General features: G+C 37.8%; 1 pseudogene; it reads right to left on the bottom strand.

Moving 5' to 3' along the window:
* Nucleotides 1-6,011: 6,011 nt before the first annotated feature.
* LOC120606357 (uncharacterized) lies at nt 6,012-6,130 on the bottom strand (annotated as a pseudogene).
* Nucleotides 6,131-6,994: the final 864 nt, after the last annotated feature.

Genomic DNA, 6,994 nt, shown 5'->3' on the forward strand with positions numbered 1-6,994 from the left:
TGGGAAGGTAATTGGATTTCCCACATAGTTCTGTATGTTGAATAGTGCCTCTCTCTTGAGTAACTTGGTCAAGGCCTGCACTTCTACTTGAGGGCATGTAGGAAAATCACAGAACATAACTAGAACGTGACTGGGCTTGCCATTTCATGATCACTGTAGGAAGCAGTTGATATTTCGAACCTGAGGACCCCTCTTAAGGGTCAATGGATATAGGAGGGATTAGGATGAGGAAAAATAGGGTTCTCAGTTCTCATTTAGTAAAGCACCGGATCTCAGATAAGAAGTTCTCTAAATTCATGAACTTAGATTCAGTCCTATCCACAGAGGAGCTGCAGAAGTGGCTGCATGGTAAATGCCAAGGCTCTACGACTATCTGGCATTCCCATTTATTAGATGAAGTACAGAGAGAAGACTCTGGAGGAAACAGCAGTGACTCAGCATGTGGTGCTCATATTTACAGAAGAGAAGAAGGGAGAAAAGGCAGTGTCCTACCAAATCCTGAGAAGCAGTCCTTTCCTGCCTGAGTCAACACAGTCTAAAGGAAGCTCAGCGAAAGAAATGAGAATAGAAACTAATATATATCTACATAAACTCAGCCTACCAAACAGCTTAGAGACAATACTTCCTTGCCGCCACAGGACATTTTAATTTTCCAGAGAAAGAGAGAGAGGGAGAGATGGGGAGAGAGAGGGAGGGAGAGGGAGAGAGAGAGAGCATGTGTGTGTGAGTGCGTATGTATTACAGAGGCCAAGGAGCCCTGGGGAATGCTTTTAGAGGAAGAAATACTATTTTGATTTTTTTAAAAAATTTAAACCATATCCACAGAGGCGAGGCAAGGCAAGAGAGCATTTTGAGCCTTCTGTTCTCTATATAATCAAAAGATGGTTCATTATGGATTCCTGCCTCCCCCTGGCCAGACCTTGAAAGTAGAATGGTCTAAAGGCCCATTATAAATACTTTTCATTCCCACACTTTATAATTCTAGCCAAGCGACAGAAGACTAGAGTAGGCATGTAGGTAGACCCTTTTTCCCACTCTTGGAGAAGTGTCCTTTTCTCATTTAACTTAGGTGATGGAAAAAGTTTTTTTGCAAATAGCCTGACAATTTTTTGTAATCCACAAACCCGAGCATTCTAAACTTCCAAGCAAGCTCATGAAAATGAGTTGAAATCAGTTCAGAGATGTCCATAAAATGTGCTTTTCCAGCATTATCTCCAGCCGCTCCTCTACTGCCACCCTAAACTCTTATCACTACTGAAATATTTCTTCTTCCTTGAACTCTTCATATTCTTATACATTTCAATGTTTTTGTTTATCTGGTGAGCTCCTCATCGTTAAAAAATCCTGACTCATCAACTGCAATTCTCAGTCACTTTTGAAAAGGCTTTGCCAATTTCTTATAGAGTTAAATATTTACTTACCAGTGACCCAAATATTCTACTCCTATGTATTTACCTAAAATAAAGAAAAACACAAGTCCACACAAAGACCTGTAAGTGAATGTTCATAGCAGCTTTATTCATAATAGCCCCAAACTGGAAACAAATGTTCACCATCTGATGAATGGCTAAACAAATTATGGTACATCCACACAATTGAATACTACTCAGCAGTAAGAAAAAACAAACTACTGATACACGCAACAAGATAGATGAATCTCAAAAGCATTATGCTAAGTGACAGAAGCTAGGCACAAAAGTTTACATACTGAGTAGTCCTATTATATGACATTCAGAAAAAGGCAAAACTATAGGGACAGAAAGTGGATCAGTGATTGGCAAGGACTGGGGTTAGTGGGAGGATATAGGCAGCAAAAAGGGATAAAACACATTTGGGAGGTGACAACTATTTTATATTTCGATTGTGCTAGTGGTTACATGATTATATTTGTTAAAATCATCAGCCTGTGCATTTATAAAGGGGGAACTTCAGTATATTATAATTGTTCCTCAGTAAACCCAACTTAAAAAAGTCCTGGCTCACAAATCACCTGTGCTGTTACTTCTTCCTCATTCCCTTGTAGGCAGTCACTTGCAATCATAATGCTCCAGTATAGCCCTCCAATATAGAATTCACCATCTTAAACTTGAATATGCACACACATCACCTGAGGATTGTGTTAAAATTGTAGATTAAAATTCACTAGATCTGGAGCAGGGCTGAAGATTCTGCACTTCTAACAGCTCCAGGATAATGCTTTGTTGTTGGGCTGCAGACCACCCTTTGATTAGATGGTATCAAACTATGTAGTTTCTTGGAAACTTACATACTGAATTTGATTCTGGATGTTGAATATTGCCTTTCTCTTGAGCAACTTGGTCAAGTCCTATACTTCTACTTGAGGGTGTGTAGGAAAATCACAGGATATGATGATGTTTTTCTGTACCTCCTTCTCACAATTCATTACGAGCCTTTCAAAAACAAAGTCTGTGTGTGGTTTACCATTTGCTTTTTTTACACCTGATCATTGGCTCATAATAGGCACTCTGAAAAGCTCTGTGGAAGATTGGATGAATGCGGTAACACCACAAATTAAAAACAGTGAGATCCTTTTTCTAAACAGTGGTGACTGGAAGAATCCCAAGCTTTTGAACAGAATGAGTCCATTTAATGGAAGAACCAAGTCAGGAGACCAGGCTCTGTAATCAGTAAACATGAAAAGTTAACTGGCACTTGTCCATCTGTAGGCCTGTGTGTTCTCTAAAGCCCTCTCATTTCTCTGGCAGAAGCTACACCATAGTCTTCTCTTCCACCCTCTGGCCCATTGCCTGATATTCTGTTACTATTCTCATAGACCTGTCAGTTATTGAGATCAGTCTGTCTCATTGTTGTACTAATGACTCATATTCAAGCTGGATCCAAAGTTGTAGGTATAGTTGGTTTTGCTATGCCTGAAGCTCTTGGCTGGGCAGGTCTAAAGGCAAACAAGGTGGGCATGGGTGGTCAACAAACCTCCGTTCTAGACTTGGTTTCACCAGTGACTATTTTTGTGACTTATCCAAGTCTCGTACTCTCTCTAAGCCTCCCTTTTATCATCTGAAAAATAGGGATTTGGCTGAACTAGGTGATGGCAAAGCTGTTCTTCATCTGAGTCTGAGATTTGTAACTCAGAAAACCATACCCATTCCTGCTCTAAGTAGTATAAGTGTTTAAATATGGCTTAAATCCTCCTTATTTAACTGGATAAAATCCAAATCCAGATGGTTGGTGTCCCCACAATGTTGTACTCTTTACATACGAGAATTTGATTTGCCAAGTCACCCCCCTATTTTAATCTCACATTCATGCTCAACAGATTTATTCAAGAGGCAAAGGCTTGTATGAAAATAATCTCAAAATGAGACTACTTGCTGGAACTTTTCTGGCCATGCTAATTATTGGCTTCAACCTTGCATGGTTTCAAATGGACAGCTGTGTATGAATATTAATTTTTCTTTGAGGGCTTTTAAAAAATATTTTCTTCAGTAGTTCTGTTTTCACAACACAATCAAGAGAATTAGCGCTTCTGACAAAACAGCAATTAAATGTGTGCCACATCTCAACTTGTAAAGTGACATGAAGTTTTTGGAAGCATGACATCATTTTAAATGGAATTTGTTTCCTTTGTCATATTATTGATTGAAAGTAATGATCTTAGCTCTCACTCTTTTCAAACAATTTTACTTCAGAATCTTTCTCACCTTCTTTTAAGGTTATTGTTTCAAGTGCCAAGATGTTATTTTTTGCCCATTGGTCTGACTTATTTCACATGATTTAACAGATCTTAACTTTTTCATTCTTTATTCTGATTTCTGCTCTTCACTTCTCTCTCACATATTATATTGTTTGTAGATCTTTCCACTGTAATTTTCCATACCATCTGGATAGGATGCATGGCCAACCTATCACCTGATCTCCAAAGATTCATGTTCCTCCAACTGGTAAGTGGTTTTCTGACCAGGACCACATTTCCCAGTGCCCTTTGCATTTGGCAGAACTATAAGATTAGTTCTGGCCAATGGAATATGAGTGGAAGTGGTGAGTCACTTTCTGAAGAGATTAAGAAGCAAGCTTGCCTTCTCTGTGGTCTTTCTTCATTTGTCATCTCAATGGTGAAGGCTTGAAATACGAGAGGAAGCAGTCTTGATGCATAGAGGACCATGTTGAAGGCCAGCAGACACACCAACATTGGGTTATCCATGAGAAGGAAATAGATTTCTATTATGTTCCATCACTGAGTTTTCAGGCTTTATCTATCATGGCAGCTAATAGTACTGTAAGTAATATAAAATGTTATCAGATCTGCATCTTCAATCCTAAGTTTTGTTTCCTCCTGTTTTCAGCATGATATCTTTTAGGACTGAGGTAGAGAAAAACTTGATCCTTACTAGTAACTTAGAGTATTAGTGAGGGACACCCAAGTCAGTCTTAGCTCATTGGGGCTTTAGTGGCTTTGTATTGGGAAATCGGTAGGCAACAGAGAAGCACAGCAGGTAGAATTAAGCAGAAAATTTTGAGTCGTTACCAGAGGTTATTGGGATGATTTATTACAGTTGTATTTATTGAGAAAAGGTCTAGAGCAGGGGTCCCCAGCACATGGGCCATGGACACGGGTACTGGTCCATGGCCTGTTAGGAACCGGGCCACACAGCAGGAGGTGAGAGGCCAGCAAGTGAGCGAAACTTCATCTGTATTTGAAGCCACTCCTCAAAGCTAGCATCACCACCTCAGCTCCACCTCAGCTCCACCTCAGATCATCAGGCATTAGATTCTCATAGGAGCACTGGTCCCTGGTGCCAAAAAGGTTGGGGAATGCTGGTATAGAGATTCAACACTGATGTAAATTTTAGGAGACAGGTTTACATCTTGATGTTTTCAAATGTGTCCCATTTTGCTCAAGTAGCAAAGGCTGCTGGATTATTTTGGATTTGTGAGGAGTGGGTGCAGGAGATTATAGTTGCTTTAGGAAAACAGTGTGTCATGTGAGTACCACAGAGTGAAACACAGAGTTAAGTAAGAGGAAAAAGACCTAGATTCCATGTCAGGCTCTGCCCCTCTTTCTCTATTACATTGGTCTGGTTACTTAACTGATCTGTGCCTCAATTTCTTATCTGTAAAACTGGTATAATAGCACTTTCCTGATAGTCTCATAACACAGACCAAATGATAAATTACTTAAGTGTTTAACATAGAGACTGAAATATTTTGTCAAATGTGAGCTATTTATCAATCTCTGTTTTTAAGCAAAATTGGCAAATTATTATAAACTTATTCACTGCCACTGCTGGGTCCTCAGCATCTAGAATAGAGCCTGGCAAAAGGGGTTTGGTAAATAATGGTTATCTGAAAGAGCAAATATCCAGGTTTTATTCTGTTTTTCTTTTAATGTACTATTGTAAGCATTTTCCTATAAGTTATTTGTAAAAACTTGATTTTAGAATAGTTTTTCTGATCAATATTTAATAAACACATTTAGAGCTTATATCCAGTTGTGAGATTCTTTTCAGCGTTGTCAGTAGGTAATCACTTTGTCTAAAGATGCTGATGTTGAGCAATATGTTTTTGCAATTTTCTTAGGGTAATATATCTAGAGCCTGCGGCATATCTTTCTGAACACTAGCCAGGGTGGGAAATTGTCAGCCATTGCATGTGAATTAGATTATTGGAAATAGTCACAAGTCATATCTGATCAAGTTGTTGAATATGAGGAATGATTTGACATGATGAAAAGTTAAAAAGCTTAATGTTGCATAGATTTTAAAATAACTCTGATTTCATAAAGAAAAAGTCCAAAATTGCATCGAGCAGAAGAATTTATGTTGGAACAAGTAGGTAGTCACACAAGGTGGCTGCTTTGAAAAAAATGACTTATTTGAATGTGTATCATCCACAATTTTAAATCATACATTAGATCAGTGGAAAAACATCTAATTTAATTTAATTAATTTTTTTAGGTGAGGCAACCCTTGGTTGACCTCATAGATTGCAAGGAACTTCTCAGCTTACAATCTCTATTTTTAATTTATTTTTTATGCCTACAGAACCTGGTCTTCCTAGGTGGTCTCCCATCCAAGTGTTAACCAGGCCTGACCCTGCTTAGCTTCCGAGATCAGATGGGATCGAGCTTGTTCAGGGTGGCATGGCTATAGACAAAACATTCAATTTTAAAGAGAGATTTCTTGGTCCAGCTTTCATAAAGTTTGTCTCTGAAAGAAATATTTTTGGTTAAAGAGCCTGAAGGGAGCTCTGTTGAGAGTTGAATATAGAAAGAGTTCATCAGTAATTTCTGGTTTCCAGAATGCTAAGTCATTGAGAAAATTAGAATACTGCTAAGTGAAGATGGCCAAGAATAGATGTTTAGGTTCCTACTATTTAGTATTTAATCTTACGATGAATTTAAAGAAATCATAAGACATTTACTTTCTAGAAAATAAAAACTAAAAGAGAGAATGGCAGTGTCATTATCAGTGTATAATGCTTTATAATAAGTTTTGAGAGTTTGGAGAGAGAGAGCTGGGCAAGGTTTTCCCATTGCCTGATATTCATTACCACTTTCAGACAGCAGTAAAATTATTTATAGTCCTGTAACACTTTGCAATTTACAAAGAAATTTCATACGTTGTATTCCATTTGATCTCCAAACATGCTAAGTAGATGTGATTATCTCTAATTTTCAGATGAAATAACCTGAGGCTGAAAGAGCCTGTGATTTGCCTCAGGTCACTCAATTAAATAGTGATTGATCTGGGACACTAAATACTGACCTGGGACACTAAAAGAAGTTCACAGTGTACCTCTTTTAAACCTTTTTTTGAAAAATCTGAATATTTTGATTCATTAGTTTTATAAAACTGGCTTCAAAATATACAAAATGATATAAAATGCCAACTGAACTATGTTTAGAAAAATAAATAACTAAAAATAATTGACGTTATTGCTTGGCTTGAGTGCTAACTTTATCAAAATATAAGTACTTAGATTTGGTAACTCAGAAAGAGGAAATGCTTACCCTTTT

Source organism: Pteropus medius, unplaced genomic scaffold (genome assembly GCF_902729225.1).
Source record: "Pteropus medius unplaced genomic scaffold, Ma_sr-lr_union100, whole genome shotgun sequence".
Classification (NCBI taxonomy): Eukaryota; Metazoa; Chordata; class Mammalia; order Chiroptera; family Pteropodidae; genus Pteropus; species Pteropus medius.